Raw genomic sequence first — 20,311 nt, 5'->3', positions numbered from 1 at the left:
CTGGGGATCTGTAAGATCTCAGTTCCTCCAAAATGGCAGAATCAAAGGAGAGGAATTTACTCCCTGGACAGCCTAGCAGCTGAGAATGAGATTAGTTGCTCAATTCTTCCAGGGCCTTTTGGTGGCTGAGGTTCACATCAGGTGCTCAATTCATGCAGGGGCTTTAAGCTGAGCTGTCCAGAAATGGAAAAATAGACACTAACTGCTGCTGCCTCTGGTGCTGCCTGGGGCAGAGACTAGGGGAGAACCCTGCTGCCTTGTCCAGGAGGTGAAAAAGGCCTCTTGCTGAGCTTTAAAGTGTCTTTGTCTCCTGTAGGTTGAGGGATCAGCACCTCTGCTGCTGCTGGAGATTTCACCCCTGAGGGTTTTTCCTTTGGTGCTGCGTGGCCAAGGCTGAGCTGTCCTCAGTTCCATGTCTGGTGCAACAGACCTTTCCCACTGGCCTTCCTGATCACTCTGGGCTCGAAATCTCAGCTCTATCCTTCTGTGGCTTCTGCTGCTCTAGAATTTGTTGAGATTCTTTCTTTACAGGTACTTCATGTACTGTGGGGGAAGAGCTAGAGTATGTGTGTCTTTGTATTCTGCCATCTTGACTCCACCCCCTACCACCACTATTATTTAATATAGTATTAGAAATGTTAGCTAGAGCAATAAGAGAAGAAAAAGAAGTAGAATGAATTAGAATAGGCAATGAAGAAAATAAACTTTCACTCTTTACGGATGATATGATGGTCAACCTAGAGAACCCTAGATAATCAGCTAAAAAATATTTGAAATAATTAACCATTTTTAGCAAAGTTGGAAGATATAAAGTAAACTCACATAAATAATTAGCATTTCTTCAAAGGATCAATAAATTTCAGCAGCAAGAAATAGAAAGAGAAATTTCATTTAAAATAACTAAACAATACAAAATGCTTGGGAGTCTACCTGCTAAGACAAACACAGAAGCTATATGAACAGAATTGCAAAACACTTTCCACAGAAAGCCATATTGTTACAATTGGAAAAATATACAATGCTCATGGGTAGATTGAAGACTATAATAAAAAATGACAATTCTACCTAAATTAATTCTTTTACTAATGCTAGGCCAGTCAAAATACTGAAAAAAAAATTTGATGGAGTAAGAATAAAATTCATCTGGAAGAATAAAAGGTTCATATATAAAGAGAATTAATGAAAAAACACAAAAGAAGGTGGCCTAGCAATACCAGTTTTGTCAAAACTATCTGTTGCTGGCTAAGAAATAGAGTGGTGAATCAGCGGAATAGACTGGGTAAAGAAGACACATCAGGCTATATTAACCTCATGTTTGATAATCCCAAAGACCCCAGCCTCTGGGAAAAGAACTCATTATTTGACAACCTTGCTAGGAAAGCTGGAAAACAATAGGGCACAAACTAGATGTAGACCTAGATCTCACACCATACACCAAGATACAGTCAAAATGGATATATGATTTAGAAATAAAGGGTGACACCATAAGCATATTAGAAGAGCAAAGAATAGTGCACTTGTTAGTTCTATGGAGAAGGCAAGAATTCATGACCAAACAGAGATAGAGAGCATTACAAAATGATTAATAGATAATTTCAATTATATTAGAAGTAAAAGCTCTTACAGAAACAAAAGAAATGCAATCAAGTTTAGAAGAAAAATAGAAAGCAGTCTTTACAGCAAGTGTTTCTGAAAAAAAACATTTCTCAAATATGTAGCAAATTGAGTCAAATTTATAAGAATTCAAGCCATTCCCCAATTGATAGGTGGTTAAAAAATATGAACTGCCAGTTTTCATACGAAGAAATCAAACCTCTCTATAGTTATATATAGAATTGCTCTAAATCACTTTTGATTAGGGAAATGCAAATTAAAATGACTCACCTAACATCTATCAAATTGGCTAACATGAAAGAAAAGGAAAATGGTAAATGTTGGAGAAGATGTGACGAAATTGGGACACTAATGGTGGAGTTGTGAACTGATTCAACCATTCTGGAAAGCAGTTTGAACTATGTTGAAACTGTCATACTCTTTGATCCAGTAATATGAATACTAGGTTTGTATCTGAAAGAGATCATGAATAAATGTAGAAGGCTTGAATATACAAGTTGTATATATTGTTGTTGTATATATTACCACTTTTCATGCTGACAAAATATTAGAAATTGAGGGAATGCCCATTAATTAGGGAATGGTTGACAAAGTTGTGGTCTATGAATGCAATGTAACACTATTATTCCATAAGAAATGAATAGACAACTGCAGAAAAACCTGAAAAGACTTGTAAAAACTGGAAAAAATGTAAAATGAGCAGAATCAGTAAAACATTGTACACAATATCTGCAACATTCGGTGCTGATCAACTGTATGTGATTGAACTGTTCTTAGCAACACAATGATCCAAGACAAGTCCAAAGACCCATGATGCAAAACACTATCCACATCAAGATGAAGAATTGATGAACTCTGAGTACAGATCAAATCATACTTTTCTCACCTAAGATTTTTATTTTTTCCCTTTTGATCTGTTTCTTCTTTCACAACTGTGACTAATATGGAAGTATATTTTACATCTGTAACCTATATCAAATTACCTACAATTTTAGGAGGAGAGGAATGTAGAGAGGGAGGGAGAAAAATCTGGAACTCTAAATATTATAAATGTGAATGCTAAAATTTTTCTTGACATACAATTGAGAAAAAATAAACTACTATTTAAAAATACTCTTTTGTCCTTTATTTGATACATTTTATATGTATGATCTTACTGATATAAGCACATTTTCCACCTAAGCAAATTAAAATAATACATCCTTTTCTTAATATTCTCCTCTTCTGGTGCATGCTACTCCATGCTTCCTTTACTGGGCATCTAGCCAATAGGCTAGAAATTTTCCTCTATATCTTTTAATATTTACGAATAACAAGGTAACACTTGGGCTAACAGTTATCTTTTGCTCTTATTTCATGACCAGTCCATTATCTTTCTAGCATAAAGGTGCTAAGATGGTTTTTTTTCTGCTGCTCCTTGTGAACAAAGTAATCATATACAATATGTTGTCACCACCAGTGCTCTTAGGTTCACCTGTAATGATTCTTCTGAGATCGTGATGTTTTATAATTTGCAGTCACATGGCATCAATGTAGAAAACCTTCTGTGTTTACAAATGTATCTGATCTAATTGGTCTGAGTATTCCTTCTAACCCATTTATATTATCAAACTCTGCATAATTTTTGGTGGTATCCTGCCCAAATAGTATTTCACATTACTTAATTTCTTTGCTGTTCCACACCTTCTTGTTTAGTATTTGATAAAAACAAACAACACTTTGTCATCACTGATCTTTGAAAGTGACAGATACTAACATGTTACTATCCTTTACCAGTCTTTTGCTTAACTTCCACTTCTTCCTCTCCTAATTTTTGTGATTTAATCACTGTTGTCAGAAAGAGAAACACCATTACCCTTACTACATTAAGATTACACATTCCTATCTGCCTAGACTTAGTCCTTCTGGTCCTTACCTAAACCTTATTCTCTTCCATCTTTTTTTTCTCTTCTGCTCTCTGGAAGCTCTAGTTAATTACTAACAAGGTTCTTTTCATCCTAGACCTTTTCCTCAAACACTCTCCATCTTCTTTCACAAAGAAGGATAATCTAGAAGACACTTCATTCCTGGCCACTATCTACAGTGCTTTTATCATTCCCCCTCCCCAATTGGAACAGGAGGAACTGAAGGCACACTTGTTAATCCAAACACTTTCTTTGTTACCATTTCTTTCTTTCTCTTAAAAAGTATTTTTCCCAATTACATATAAAATATTTTAAACACTTTTTAAAGTTGAGTTCCAAACTCTCTGCCTCCATTTTCCCTCTTTCTCTTTGTTGAGAAGGCCATGAATTTGATATAACTTATACATGTGCAGTCTTGCAAAACATATTTCCATATTAGCCATATTGTGAAAAGAAACAGACTCTCCCCCTAACTCCCTCCCCCCAAAGAAAAATATGGTTAAAAAAGTATGCTTTGATTGGTCCATCAGTTCTTTTTCTGGAAATAGATAGTGTTATTCATCATAAGTCCTTTGGAATTGACTAAGGTCATTGTATTGTTGAAAATAGCTAAGTCCTTCTACAGTTGATCATTATAGAATATTACTATTAGTGTATATATTGTTCATCTTTTTCTGCTCACTTCAATATTCATTCCATAATCCCTAATTTCAATATTGGAAGGGTGTGTGTGGCTGGCTAAGACCATTGGTCTCAGCTCTGCAAAACAAAACAAAACAAAAGAAAACAAAAAAATAAAACAAAAACGAGTGTACCTGGGAGGAAGAGCACTTCCAGAAAGAAATCTAGCTCAAGTGGTATAGGGAAGGTGAAGCAAACAAGATATATGAGAGAAACTCAGAATCTTAAGGGAGTTATCAGTAAGGAAGGACTCCAGGCAGTGTGATGGCAAGCAAAATAGGTTCTTCTGATGTTTTTGTTTTAGCATAATCAAGTACCTCTGATTGAATCTTGCCTTTATCAATCAAGAGAGTTTACTAGGAGTAAAGTACAGAAACAAGAGCTTATTTAACCAGAAACAGTATATGTATTTGTATTGTTAATGTGATTAAAGATCTTCCACACTCATTAATGGGATTATCCATTAAGGGGAGTTTGATTAGGGAAGAATTGTAGGAACATCCACATTTTTGTTAATGAGGAACTCGTTCTCAAGAGTTGGGATGCCATCTGGCTCTAAGAAAGGTATAAATGATCTGAGGTTGAGGTTTTACTTTGGAGTTTACTGACTGGAAGTGCTTGTTTGGCCAAATGAAGACTCTAGAAAGCTGCTAAGGAGCCCCTGGCTTTGAAAACAAGACCCAGTTGTCTGTGTTTCCCTCTCTGGTAACTATGGTAAGACAGTTGGACCTGTCTGTTGAATTTAGGCTGAGGAAGCCATGTCTGTTGATCTTTGATTTCTCTGTATTTTCTTTGAAGTTCAGGGTGCTGACTCCCCTGAACTAGGTGAATGATGTATGAGCTTGGTTAAAGGAATGATCCATGTGCTTGTTTAAAGTGATTGTTAAACCCTAAAATATTGTCTTTCCTTTTATGAATGCAGATCTAAAAGTCTGTGATAGCAGGCCCCTCTGTGTATGTTGGGGTGCTTACTGTTACAGGCATTGTGCAGAGGACCTTATTAGGTGTCCCCAAACAAATTAAGCAAGGTAGAATTTTAGAGGATTCTTATTTGAATCAAAAAGGACCAGGTTTTCGAGGAAGTTAATGGGGAGCTACAACCTGGGGTATAGCATAAAAATGAATTTATTTTTCTTTTGAAGCCTTTCAATAGTTTGATGACCAGAAATGATTTAGAAAAAGAATATAAATGATATCAAGTCTAATATTTTTTTCCTAATTAAATTATTTTAATAGTTTTCGGTGTTTTGCAACCATTTCCATATATCTTAGATTTTTTCCCCTTTCTCCTCCTCCTTCCCCCCTCCCTCCTCACTCCCTCCCTAAGATGGCATACAGTTTTATATAGGTTCTACACATGCATTCCTATTACATACATTTGCACCTTGATCATGTTGCATAGAAGAATTAAAATGAATGGGATAAATCATAAAACAAAACAAAACATAATACAGAAGAAAATGGTCTGCTTCATTCTGCAATCAAATTCCATAATTCTTTCTCTGAATGTGGAAGACGGTTTGCCTCAAGAGTCCATTGGGAATGTTTTAAGTCCACCAAGTCTAATCTTTAGTCCATCCTTAATGTAGTTTGTGAGTCACTTGTAAGGTAATTACATTTTGTATTATAAGCCACTAATTGTATACATGTGAGCATCTAAGTGATATAGTAGATAGAGACAGCACTGGGCCTAGAGTCAGGAAGATCTGAATTCAAAAGCAACCTCAGATATTTTCTAGCTGTGTGACACTGAGCAAGTCGGTTAATCTTGGTTTCTTCAACTTCCTCATCTGCAAATTTGGAATAATAACAGCAGCTACCTCCAAGGTTGTTAAATTAAAAGGAGACAATATTTGTAAAAAGCACTTAGCGTAGTAACTAGGATAGAGTAAGCTGTATATAAAATATTGGCTATTACTACATTGGATATTGGTTATTTTTTCTTTGGCAAGGCATCAACAAGCAAGTTTTATTTACTCTATGTAGAAATACACATTAATTCCACTCCTCCATTAAAGTCTTCCCTCAGTGACCCAAGTTCTCAAGGACCCTAGAAGACAGATAAAAGTGAAGTGGTGGCAAAGAATTAGAAATTAAGAGGGTGCCCACAAATCAGATGCTCACTGAATAAATTATGATCTGACTTGTGTCCTTTGTTCTCAAAGAGGACTAAAATCACTATGCTAAAGTCAAGTTACAATGTGTCTGATAATAGCTGATCATACCAATATGAGTTCAGAATATTCTACCACAAGTTGAGCACAAATAGTCTCTGTAAATACTTGGGGTGGATTCTCTAACTTTGTGCATGTCAAGTTTCTTTTGAGCTGCTTCAATTCTGCTTTGCTCATACAGCATAACACCTTCTCTAACATGATGGACAGTCTTGTGCCATTGTCTCCTGTGTCTCACAATCCATTCCAATAATCTTAAGAGAGACCTTGAGAGTGTCCTTGTATTACTTCCCTGACCACCATGGAAATGCTTGCCCTGTGTGAGTTCTTCATAAAATATTCTGTTTGGCAAGTGTACATTTTGCATTTGAACATGTGGCCAGTCCATCAGAATTGAGTTCTCTGAAGTAGAGTTTGAACAGTTAGCAGTTTACTTCAAGAAAGGACCTTATGGAATGGTATCTTATCCTGGCAGGTAATTTTCGGAATCTTCCTAAGACAATTCAAGTGAAAATGATTCATTTGCCAGGTATGATGTTACTATAGTTTCACAAGCGTATAACAATGAGGTCAGCACAATGGCTCTGTAGATCTTCAGTTTGATAGTCTAATGCCTCTTCTTTCCCACACTTTCCTTTCAGAGCCTCCCAAACACTGAGTTAGCACTGACAATGTATGCATCAACCTCATTATGGATATGTACATCCCTAAAAAGTACCTGACCAATTTAAGTGAACTTGTCCACAACATTCAAAACTTCTGCATTTGTTGTAACTAATGGTTCCACATACAGATGGTGTGATGTTGGCCCATGGAGCACCTGGGTTTTCTTGATGTTAATTATTAGGCCAAAATCAGCACAAGCAGCAGAGAATTGATCCATATTTTGTTGCATCTCAGCTTCAGAGGCTGCATTGAGTATAAAATCATTTGCCAAAAGAAAATTATGCACCAACACTCCCTCTACTATGGTCTTCTTGGCTTCTAGCCTTTTCAAGTTAAAGAATTAACTATCAGTGTGGCAGCTGACCTTGATTCTGTGTTCATGATTATTGGAAGCATTTGACAAAGCTTAAAACATCATACTACAAAGCATAGGAGCAAGTACACCGCCTTATTTCACTTCACTGATGACTGGGGAAGCACAAGATCGTTATCCATTATTCAGAATCAGGCAGGTATTGTCACGAAAGTGACACAATGCTGATGAACTTCTCTGAACAACCAAATTTTGACATAATTTTCAACAAGCCCTCATGACTAACATTATCAAAGGCCTTGGTCAGATCTATGCAACATTGTGTACAGACCTCTGTTCTGCCCTTGGAATTTCACCTGAAGCTGTCAGGCATCAAATGTTCCTCGGCCCTTTCTGAAGCCGTGTTGGTTCTCAGGTAGATGACAGTCTTCCACATGAAGGGTCATTGCCTCTGAAGTAAGGATCAGCCTCTGACTTATGGGCACACTCTTAGTTTCTAATTCTTTGCCACCACTTGGCTTTTGTCTTCTAGGGGACTTGAAAACCTTGAGTCACTGAAGGAGGACTCTGGAAAGAATTTTGCCAGCAGTGACTAAGAGAGAGACATCCTTGTGATAGTCACAGGATAATCTATTTCCTTTACCTTGATAGAGATGGACAATGGAGGGATCCTTGTACTCCTGGGGGATCACCTCCTCTTGTCATATAACCTGGAAAATTTCAGACAGTTTTCGTATAAGTGATGGACCCTGACCTTGTAAATCTCAACTGTAATAGAACCAGCACCAGCCACACAAAAGGAGCGTAATGTCATTCAAAACCTCTTCTTCAGTTGAAACTTTAGCTAGAGAGGGATTGACTTCAACCTGAAATAAATAGCCAGTGGCTTCAGCGTTTATTGATGACAGTCTGTTGAGGATATCATGGAAGTGTTCAGTCCATGTCTTTAAGATCACATCCTTATGATTAATCAGTGTGGTTCCATCAACACTGAGTTGTTGAGATGTACCATAGGTCTTTGGCTCATAAATAGCCTTTAGAGCATCGTAAAAGCTCTTTGGATTGTTATTATCAGCATTAAACTGAATTTCATCTGCCTTCTAACTGAGCCAAGAATCCTGCATCTCTCTATGCTTTGTTTGTAGTTCACTTTTGATGGAGTTAAATGCTACCTTCTTACAGATGGATGAAATTATTATCTATGAATACAACAGAATGTTGTTATTCTCTAAGAAATGATGAAGGAAGTGGTTTCTGAGAAACCTTGTGTGAACCGGTGCATGTCAAAGAGAATAGAATCAGGAGAATTATTTTATAAAACAATAACATTGTAAAGACAGATGACTTTGAACCACATAAGAACTCTCATCATCCCAATGGCCAGCTGTGATTCAAAAGGACCAAAGATGAAATATGCTACCTAATTCCTGCCAAAGAGACTTAGAGTACAGAGATCATAGATTCAGTGTGAGATACTATAATGTTAATGCAATAGAAAGATCTTCGCCATCCATTAATAGGCCTAACTGATCACATGTGTTCAATCACAGATGTCTTACTGCTCTGACCTCTGGCCCAGCTGTGATGCATCCTGAGTCACATAGAGCCCATTGGGGGTGGAATGGATCTAAAGGGAAGTTTTGGTACAAGGTAATTAGGCGCTGAGTTATGAGGGTTGTGATGCCTTCTGACTCTTAAAGTATATTGGGAGGTTGGTATTTTGCTTCATTGATGAGAAGGACTATTTGATTCTCTGGATGGGACTTTGAATAGCCAGTTCTTAAGAGTCCCCTGACTACTCAGATGTTGTTGATGCTCCTCCATCTGGTGATGCCTGTAGGTCACTATGCTACTTTGTTCAGACAGTTGAAGCTCTGTTGTTTGATCTTTGTGCTAATTTCTCTCCTTGTATTTTCTCTGTTTGTATTTTTTCCATGTTAAGGGTGCTGACCTTTCACCTGAACCCGTGAATTTAATTAAAGTAAGATCATGAGCCCTTTAAAAGTTCTCTGCCTCTTAGCAAAGCAGATCAAAGAACCTGTATTAGCAGGCCATCCTGGGTATGCTAGGGTGCTTGCTATTACAGATACACATGTTCTTTTTGGACATTGCTAATGTCCAAATGTTTTACTTGATTCTGAATGTTTGTTTAAAGCCTTTTAACTTTTTTTTTGTGTGTGTATGTATATGCATGTGTGTATATGCATGTGTATGTATGCAAGCACATACATATGTATATGTGCACATTTGTATATGTGTATGTATGTGCATATGTGTACATATACACATGCACATGCATATATGCATACATACATATAGACATAGATACATACATATATGTTTCTGTTTCTATATCTATCTATCTATCTATCTATCTATCTATCTATCTATCTATCTATCTATCTCTCATCATCTATCTAGCATAGGAATTAAATTTGAAGCCAGAACCTCTCCTCTGACTCAAAAGACAGTGCACTTTCCACTAAACTGTGCTCAATTGACTTCTAGATACAGACCAAAATTATGCAATTGAGAGTTGTTTGTTTTCATAATATAAAATGATACACGCAGCATGCAACTTACCTAATAGAATATCACAAGGGATAGTATTCAGTTAATAATTGAACCTGAACCTTGTCACCTAAGGATCATAGCATTTTCAGAACATTAAGTTCCTGCTATAAATATAACTTGTCAGAAGTACAAATTAACCTGAGTTTTCAATGCCTATTTTCTAGCTCTCAAGGGAGTTTAGAGAGCCTTAACAAAAGCAGTTTTTGTTATAGGCTTGGTGGACTCTAGTTATTGTGCATGTAAGACAATCACGCAGAACTCATTGACTTTCAAGACATGAATGAAAAGATAGCCTCACTCACTGTAATTGAGTTCAGAAGCTGGAATTGAAAGTAGCAGCTCTAGCCATTTCTATGATAATGGCTACAATGAGGAGTGGAGGGAATATTAATCTTGAAATCAGGAGACTAGAATTTGAATCCTGACACTGCCACTTATTAATTAGATAAAAGGGTCTTGGGGTTAAAAGAGAACTTAGAGGTTACCAAGTGCTTTCCCTACATCAGAGATGAGGAAATTGAGGTACAGAGAAGTTAAGTGATTTGCCCAGGCTCTCCCAGAAGCCAACTGAGCTGGAATTTGAACACATGCATGCCTGGTTCTAAATCAGTACCCTATTGGCTCTACTCTTGGAAAGTCATTTAACATCTTGGAGCCTCAGTGCCTGTTCTTCAAATGGAGATAATGATTCTTGCACTACTTACTTGCATAGGGTTTTTGTGAAGCAAGCTGGATATAAACTTTTAAACCTTACATGTACTTTTATTACTTCCCCTATTTGCTTAAATCTCATCTATCAAGAAAGGCAGTCAGAGAGGCTGGCAGAGAAGATGTGGAAGGCAGAATCAGGGAGTTAAGGAAGAATCAATTTTATAGTGGAGGGGAAGTTGGGAAAGGTTAGGGGAAATGAGTGAACCTTACTCTCATCATATTTGGCTTAAGGAGGGCATAACATACACACTCAACTGACTATCTTATCCTACAGGAGAGCATGAGGAAGGGGATAAAGGCAGATGATAGAAGGGAAGGCAGAATGGGGGAGGGGGTAGTAGGAAGCAAACGCATTTGAAAAGGGGCAAGGTCAAAGGAGAGAATAAAACACATGGAGGTGGGATGGGATGGAGAGAAATATAGTGAATATTTTAGAATATGACTATTATGTGAGTGTTTTGCATAACTACACATGTATAACCTACATTGACTAGCCTGTATTTTCAATGAGGGTGAGTGGGGATGGAAGAAGAGAAAGAATGTTGAAGTCAAAGTTTAAAAAATAAATATTAAAAATTGTTTCACATGAAAATGGGAAATAAGAGGTATATTCAATAGGGTACAGAAATTCATCCTGCCCTACAAGAAAATGAAAGGGAGAAGGATAGGAGGGGGGTGGGGTAATAGAAGTGAGGCAAGACTGAGTGAGAAGGTAATCAGAATGCTGGCCATCTCAGGGTATGGGAGAGGGGAACGACGGGGAGAAAATCTGGAAGTCAAAGTCTTGTGGAAACAAATGTAGACTAAAACAAACAAACAAGCAAATAAATAAATAATAAAAAGTCAGGGCTGTTCTGGGGCCCTCATGGCAGAAACATCATCAAGGACCCTTGTAGAAATCAAAAGCAGCATCGGCATCAACTTCTGGAAGCTATAACCAGAGAGAGTAAGACGATCAGGTACCTCGTCAGAGACAACAGTGTAAACTTGCATTAGAACTGGGCAAAGGATGGAGCGCTGTTTGGAATTTTCATTGGCTATATGTACTTCTGGGTCACAATTCCATTGTGGAGAGGTATGCTTGTTGTCCCAAGTGAGTAGGGATCTTGAGAAACAATATCACTTCCAATCTCAAGGGAGCAGTGACCACATCTCTCCCTTTATGTGTATCATCTTAGAAACAGTGAAAACTTTTAGTCCCAAATTATTTCTGAAAACAGAAGAGTGAAAAAGTCTAAAGCTTGTGATAGTCCCTCCTGCCTGTTGCCACCTGGGGAACAGTGCCCTACTTTAAAATAAAGTTAAAAGTCAAGAAATAGCTAGAGAAATTAGCAAATTATGAAGAACTTGATCATAAAATCTAGTATGGAGACAGGAAAGATCAAGATACAAACTCAGAAGACAACAACATGAGAACATCTACAAGCAAGCCTTAAAGAAAAATGCCTATTGGATAAAAGTCAAAAAGAATTCCTAGAAAAGTTTAAAGAAAGAGATGAGTGATAAAGGAAAACAAGGAAAAAAATGAGGGCGATACAAGAAAATTTTGAAAAGAGAATTAACAACTTGGTAAAAGAGGCACAAAAGATAATGAAGAAAGTAATACTTTAGAAATGATTTAGCTCTAAATGGTAAGTTCATTCACAAATTGAGGTAACATGGAAAAGTTTCTCTGCCACATCTATGAATAAGCAAGAATTTATGACCAAGAAATAGAAAGTATCACAAAAGTCAAATGGATAATTTTGATTACCTTCCATTTAATAGGTTTTGCATAAATAAAACTAATGAAGACAAAATTAAAAGGAAAGCAGGTAACTGGGGGACATTTTTTCTAATTATTAAATTAATTTATTAATTTTTAGCTTTCAACATTCATTTCCACAGGATTTTGAGCTTCAAATGTTCTTCCCATGTCTCCCTTTTCCTCACCCAAAAACATTGTACATTCTGATTGCCACGTTCCCAAATATGTCTTCCCTTCTGTCATACCCCTCCCTTCCCTTACCACATCTTCGCTCTTTTTGTAAGGCAAGATAAATTTCTATACCCCATTACCTCTATTCCTTATTTCCTAATTGCATGCTATAACAATTCTCAATATTAGATCCTAAAACTTTGAATTCCAACTTCTCTCCCTTCCTCCCTATCCACCCCCACAGAGAAGGCAAGCAATTCAATATAAGCTATGTATCTGCAGTTTTGCAAAAGACTTCCATAAAAGTCATGTTGTGAAAGATTAACTCTCCTCTCTCTTGTCCTGCCCCCTAATTATCCTATTCTCTCTTTTGACCTAGTTCCTTCCCAATAATGTTTGCTTCTAATTGCTCCTTCTTCCCATTTGCCCTCCCTTGTATCTCCTCCCCCCATTTATCCCCTTCTCCCCTACTTTCCTGTAGTATAAGATACAATTTCATGCCAAATTGAGTGTGCATGTTATTACCTCTTTAAGCCAATATGATGAAAGTTTCACTTTTCCCCTCTCACCTCCCTGCTCTTTCCCTCCATTGAAAAAGCTTTTTCTTGACTCGTTTTTTTTATTATTATTTTTTAATGTTTAACAATCACTGCCATACAATTGAGATTTTATCCCCCCCACACCTACCCCCCACTACCCCCCTCCCTCCCCACGACTGCATACAATTCTGTATAGGTTCTACATATATTTTCCTATTGAGCATATTTTCACTATGGTCATGCTATGTAGTCAGACTTAAATAAATGAAAGAAATCATATAACAAATCAAAACATGATACACAAACACATACACATACACAAACATGATCTGCTACATTTTGTGAATGACTTCCATATTTCTTTCTCTGAGTGTGGAAGGCATTTTGCCTTGAGAACCACCTTTGGAATTTTTTTTTTTATAAGAAGTTTTTGCGTTATTACAAAATTCCAAGTCTACCAGAAAAAACTCTCACACACTGTGGTCGTTGCTGTGCACAAAGTTCTCCTGGTTCTGCTCCTTTCACTCAGCATCAGGTCATATAAGTCCTTCCAGGCCTCTCTGAAGTCTTCTTGTTCATCATTTCTTATGGCACAATAGTACTCCATTACATTCATATACCATAATTTATTCAGCCATTCCCCAATTGATGGACATCCCCTTGACTTCCAGTTTTTGGCAACTACATAGAATGCTGCTATAAATATTTTTGTACATGTGGGACCCTTTCCCATTTTTATGATCTCTTGGGGATATAGTCCTAGTAGCGATATTGCTGGGTCAAAGGGTATGCACATTTTTGTAGCCCTTTGGGCATAGTTCCAAATTGCTCTCCAGAATGGTTGGATACACTCGCAGCTCCACCAACAATGAATTAGTGTTCCAACTCTCCCACATCCTCTCCAGCATTTATCATTTTCTTGTTCTGTCATGTTTGCCAGTCTTATAGGTGTGATGTGGTACCTCAGAGTTGTTTTGATTTGCATCTCTCTAATCAATAGTGATTTAGAGCATTTTTTCATATGATTATAGATATCTTTAATTTCTTCCTCTGAAAATTGCCTGTTCATATCCTTTGACCATTTATCAATTGGGGAATGACTTGTATGATTATACATTTGAGTCAGTTCTCTATATATTCTAGAAATGAGGCCTTTATCCCCAGAGCTTAGCCGTAAAAATTCTTTCCCAATTTACTACATCCCTCCGGATTTTGGTTGCATTGGGTTTGGTTGTGCAAAAACTTCTCAGTTTAATGTAATCAAAGTTATCCATTTTGCATTTCATAATGCTTTCTATCTCTCCTTTAGTAAAGAATTCTTCCCTTCTCCATAGATCTGATAAATACACTATTCCTTGCTTCTCCAGTTTATTCATGGTATCAATCTTTATACCTAAATAATGTACCCATTTGGACTTTATTCTTGTGTGCGGTGTCAGATATGGGTCTATGCCTAATTTCCGCCACACTGTTATCCAGTTTTCCCAGAAATTTTTGTCAAACAGTGAGTTTTTATCCCAGACGCTGGGGTCCTTGGGTTTATCAAACAGAAGGTTGCTATATTCCTTGCCTACTGCATCTTGAGTACCAAGTCTATCCCACTTGTCTACCTCTCTGTTTCTTAGCCAATACCAAGTGGTTTTGATAATTGCTGCTTTATAGTACAGTTTGAGGTCTGGTAGCGCTAGGCCACCTTCCCAAGCATTTCTTTTCATTAGTCTCTTTGATATTCTGGACCTTTTGTTTTTCCAAATGAATTTTGATATTATTTTGTCCAGCTCTAGAAAGTAATTGTCTGATAGTTTAATTGGTATGGCACTAAATAAGTATATTAATTTAGGTAGAATTGTCATTTTTGTTATATTAGCATGGCCTACCCATGAGCAACTAATGTTTTTCCACTTACTTAAATCTGACTTTATTTGTGCAAAAAGTGTCTTGTAATTGTGTTCATATAATCCCTGGGTTTGTTTTGGCAGGTAGACTCATAAGTATTTTATACTGTCTACCCTAACTTTAAATGGGATTTCTCTTTCTATCTCTTGCTGTTGGACTTTGTTGCTAATATATAGGAACGCAGAAGATTTATGTGGGTTTATTTTGTAACCTGCAACTTTGCCAAAGTTGTTTATTAATTCAAGTAATTTTTTACTTGAATCCCTGGGACTCTCTAGGTACATCATCATATCATCTTCAATGAGTGATAACTTAGTTTCTTCTTTCGCTATTCTTATTCCTTGAATATCTTTATCTTGTCTAATTGCTACAGCTAACATTTCTAGTATCATATTGAATAATAGTGGTGATAATGGACAACCTTGTTTCACCCCTGATCTTATTGGGAATGCATTTAGATTATCCCCATTGCATATAATGCTTGCTGAAGGTTTTAGATAGATACTGCTTATTATTTTATGGAAAGTTCCCTTTATTCCTACGTTCTCCAGTGTTTTTAGTAGGAATGGGTGTTGTATTTTGTCAAAAGCTTTTTCTGCATCTATTGAGATAATCATGTGGTTTTTGTTAGTTTTGTTGTTGATGTGATCGATAATGCTAATAGTTTTCCTAATATTGAACCAGCCCTGTAATCCTGGTATGAATCCTACCTGATCATAATGTATTAATCTCGTGATAAGATGCTGTATTCGTTTTGCTAAAATCTTATTTAAAATTTTTGCATCTATATTCATTAGGGAAATTGGTCTATAATTTTCTTTCTCTGTTTTGTCTCTTCCTGGTTTGGGTATCAAAACCATATTTGTATCATAGAAAGAATTTGGGAGGACTCCTTCTTCCCCAATTTTCAAAAATACTCTATATAGTATTGGAATTAACTGTTCTTCAAATGTTTGATAGAATTCACTTGTGAATCCATATGGCCCTGGAGATTTTTTGCTAGGGAGTTCATTGATGGCTTGTTCAATTTCTTTTTCTGAGATGGGGTTGTTTAAGTATTCAACTTCCTCTTCTGTTAATCTGGGAAATTTGTATTTTTTAAAATATTCATCCATCTCATTTAGATTATCGAATTTGTGGGCATAAAGTTGGGCAAAGTAGTTTCTAATTATTGTTTTAATTTCCTCCTCATTGGAGGTGAGTTCACCCCTTTCATTTTTAATATTAGTAATTTGGTTTTCTTCTTTCTTTTTTTTAATCAGATTGACCAAAGGTTTATCAATTTTATTAGTTTTTAAATAAAACCAACTATTGGTTTTATTTATTAATTCAATAGTTTTCTTAATTTCAATTTTATTAATCTCTCCTTTGGCTTTCAGTATTTCTAATTTGGTATTTACTTGGGGATTTTCAATTTGTTCTTTTTCTAGCTTTTTCAACTGCAAGCCTAAGTCATTGATCTCCTCTTTCTCTATTTTATTTATGTAAGCATTCAAAGATATAAAACTTCCCCTAATAACTGCTTTTGCAGTATCCCATAAATTTTGGTATGTTGTTTCACTATTGTCATTCTCTTGAATGAAATTGTTGATTGTTTCTATGATTTCTTCTTAAACTCAACCCTTCTTTAGAATTAGATTATTTAGTTTCCAATTGACTTTTGGTTTTTCTTTCCATGGCCTTTTATTACATGTAAATTTTAATGCATTATGATCTGAAAAGGATGCATTGATTATCTCTACCTTTCTGCACTGTATTGTGAGATTTTTATGTCCTAGTACATGGTCAATTTTTGTAAATGTTCCATGTACTGCTGAGAAAAAGGTATATTCCTTTCTATTCCCATTTAATTTTCTCCAAAGATCTATCATATCTACCTTATCCAGAGTTTTATTTACCTCCTTAACCTCTTTCTTGTTTATTTTGAGGTTGGATTTATCGAGTTCAGAGAGGGGGAGGTTGAGGTCCCCCACTAGTATAGTTTTGCTATCAATTTCTTCCTTCAACTCCCCCAACCTCTCCTCTAAGAATCTGGATGCTATACCACTTGGAGCATACATGTTTAGTAATGATATTGCTTCATTGTCTATGGTGCCTTTTAGCAGGTTATAGTTTCCATCCTTATCCCTTTTGGTTAGATATATTTCTCCTTTTGCTTTGTCTGAGATTAGGATTGCTACTCCTGCCTTTCTTACATGAGCTGAAGCACAATATATTCTGCTCCATCCTTTGACCTTTATTCTATGTGTATGCCCCCGTTTCAAATGTGTTTCTTGTAAGCAGCATATTGTTGGATTATGGCTTTTAATCCATTCTGCTATCCGTCTCCGTTTTATGGGAGAGTTCATTCCATTCACATTCACAGTTATGATTACAATCTGTGTATTTCCCTCCAACCTCTTTCCCACCATTTGTGCTTTTAGCTGTCCCGTCTCCCTTCTCCTCCTCAATAGTATTCACTTCTCTCCCCCTCCTCCTGCAGCCTTCCCCTCCTTCTTTTAACTCCCCTCCCTTTTACTCCCCTTTACTCTTATTGCTTCTTTCCTCCCTTTTAGCCACCCTCCCCTTTCTTCCCCCTTCCCCTCCTACTACCTATAGAGCTAGTTAGGCTTATCTACTTAAGATTATTTTTCCCTCCTTTGAAGAAATCAGATGAGAGTACCTCTCAAACAATGCTCATCTCCCTCCCCTCCTTCCCTCTACTATAGTTTTGTACTTCTTCATGTGATATAATTTGCCATTTTCTGCTTCCCCCTTTTCACACCTCCTATTACAATCCCTTCTCATACTTAAATTCAGGCTGAAGGTTTCAAGGGCTGCTTCGCTGATATCTGGCACTCAGCAGCTCTCACAGGCTCGGTTTGGCTTGTCTCCTGCTCCGCTGGTTTCACCCGCCACTCTCGGGCTTCTCAGGTCCCTTCCACCCTGCTGCCCTGACCGCGCTGCGCTGTGCGCTGGGGGCTTACCCCCGCAGAACAGATCCTTCCAGTGGACCTTCCAGTCTAACCTGGGCTCCGAATCTGTGAAAGTCTGTCACCCACTGGATTCCACACCTCCAAAGTTTGGTCAGATTCTCCTTTCAGAGATATCAAGAGGAGTTTGTCCAGGAGCTTAGGTGAGTCATTGCTTTCACTCCACCATCTTGGCTTTGCCCCCTTGACTCGTTTTTGAGAAACAATTTGCCCCACTGTGTGTTCCCTTTCTCCTCCCAATATATTCCTCACTCAACCCTTGATTTTACTTTTTAGATGTCACTCTTCCTATTCAACTCTCCTTGTGCCCTCTGTCTATAGAAGTGTGTGTGTGTGAGTGTGTGTGTGTGTGTGTGTGTGTGTGTGTAATGCCTCTAACTACTCAACTACTAAGAAAAGTTTCAACAGTCACAAATTCAACTTTAGTAAGTCCCTTATGATTTCTATTTCCTGTTTAGCTTTTCATTCTTCTCTTGATTCTTGTGTTTGAAAGTCAAATTTCCTATTCAGCTCTGGTTTTTTCATCAGTAATGCTTGAAAGTCCTCTATTTCATTGAATGACCATTTTTTCCCCTGAAGTAATGTATTCAGTTTAGCTGATTAGGTGATTCTTGGTTTTAATCCTAGTTCCTTTGACTTCTGGAATATCATATTCCAAGCCCTTGATCCCTTAATGTAGAAGCTGCTAGATCTTGAACTATCCTGACTGTATTTCCTGAATACTTGAATTGTTTCTTTCCAGTTGCTTGCAATATTTTCTTCTTGACCTGGGAACTCTGGAATTTGGATACAATATTCCTAGGAGTTTTTCTTTTCGGGTCTCTTTCAGGAAGTGATCGCTGGATTTTTCAATATTTATTTTACCCTCTGATTCTAGAGTATCAGGGCAGTTTTCTTTGATAATTTTATGAAAGATGATGTATAGGCTCTTTTTTTGATCATGGCTTTCAAGTAGTCCCATAATTTTTAAATTGTCTCTCCTAAGTCTATTTTCCAAGCCAATTGTTTTTCCAATGAGATATTTAACATTTTCTTCTATTTTTTCATTCTTTTGATTTTGTTGTGTAACTTATTAGTTTGTCATAAAGTCATTAGTTTCCAACTTCTCCATTATAATTTTTAAAGAACTATTTTCTCAGTGAGTCTTTGAACCTCCTTTTCCATTTGACTAATTCTGTTTTTTAAAGCATTGTTCTCTTCATTGAAATTTTGAACCTCTTTTGCCATTTGGGTTAGTCTATTTTGAACAGTGCTATTTTCTTCAGTATTTTTGGGTCTCCTTTAGTAAACTGTTGACTCACTTTTCATGATTTTCCTGCATTGCTCTTATCTCTCTTTCCAATTTTTCCTCCACCTCTCTTATGTGATTTTCAAAATCCTTTGACTGCTCTTCCATAGCCTGAGACCATTTCAAATTTATTTTTGAGGTTTTATATGCAGAAGACTTGGCATTTAGGTCTTCCTCTGATAGTATTCATTGTTTTTTTTCATCTGAAAGGATGGAAGAACATACCTTTTCACCAAGAAAGTAAACTTCTGTGATTTTATTTTTTCCCTTTTTTGGGCATCTTCTCAGCCAGTACTTGACTTTCTGAATCATTTGTCAAGAGGAGGGTGTACTCTAGGGAACTGTAAGTTCTCAGTTCCTCTAAGGTGGTACAACTAAGGGAGAGGAGTTTACTTTTCTCCTGGCCTGTGCTGTGGTCTGGTAGCAACCATAAACTTTTCTTCCCAGAATCTGTTAGTAGAATTCCCTCTCCAGAGCCTCCAGCAGCTCCACCAGCCAGTGTTACTTCTCACCCCAGGACCTCCACTCAGGTCTGAGATCCAGATTCAATTCTCTCAGGACCTTTAGGCTGAGGACTCCAAAAAATGGATGCTGCCCTGGCCCCAACGCTAGGGTAGGACCCTGTTCCCTTCTCACCCAGGTGAAAGAGCTTTCTCACTGACCTTTGCAAGTGTCTTTGGCATTTCTGGATTGAGAAATCTGGGAACCACAGCTGCTGCCCAGGATTCTTCACTGAAGACCGCTTTGATCCTGTACATGCCCCGCTACCTGTTTGTGGATTGGCTCTGCTATGAGCCCAGTGGGATAGACATTTCCTGTCAGCCTTTCAGGCTGTCTTGGGCAGGAAATCTCTTTCACTCTGTCTTTTTGTGGCCTCTGTTGCTCTAGAATTAGTTTACTGTCATTTTTACAAGTATTTTATGGGGTGTGGTGGGAGAACTTCTACAGATTCTTCCTTCTACTGCTCCATCTTGGCTCCACCCCATGGGGGCATTTTTAAAAGCAATTTTCCCTGATAAATGCCTCATATCTCCTGTGTGTATTAAACTGGGTCAAATTTG

The sequence above is a fragment of the Notamacropus eugenii genome, chromosome 7 (genome assembly GCF_028372415.1).
Source record: "Notamacropus eugenii isolate mMacEug1 chromosome 7, mMacEug1.pri_v2, whole genome shotgun sequence".
Classification (NCBI taxonomy): domain Eukaryota; kingdom Metazoa; phylum Chordata; class Mammalia; order Diprotodontia; family Macropodidae; genus Notamacropus; species Notamacropus eugenii.
Note: the sequence above shows the minus strand (reverse complement) of the source record.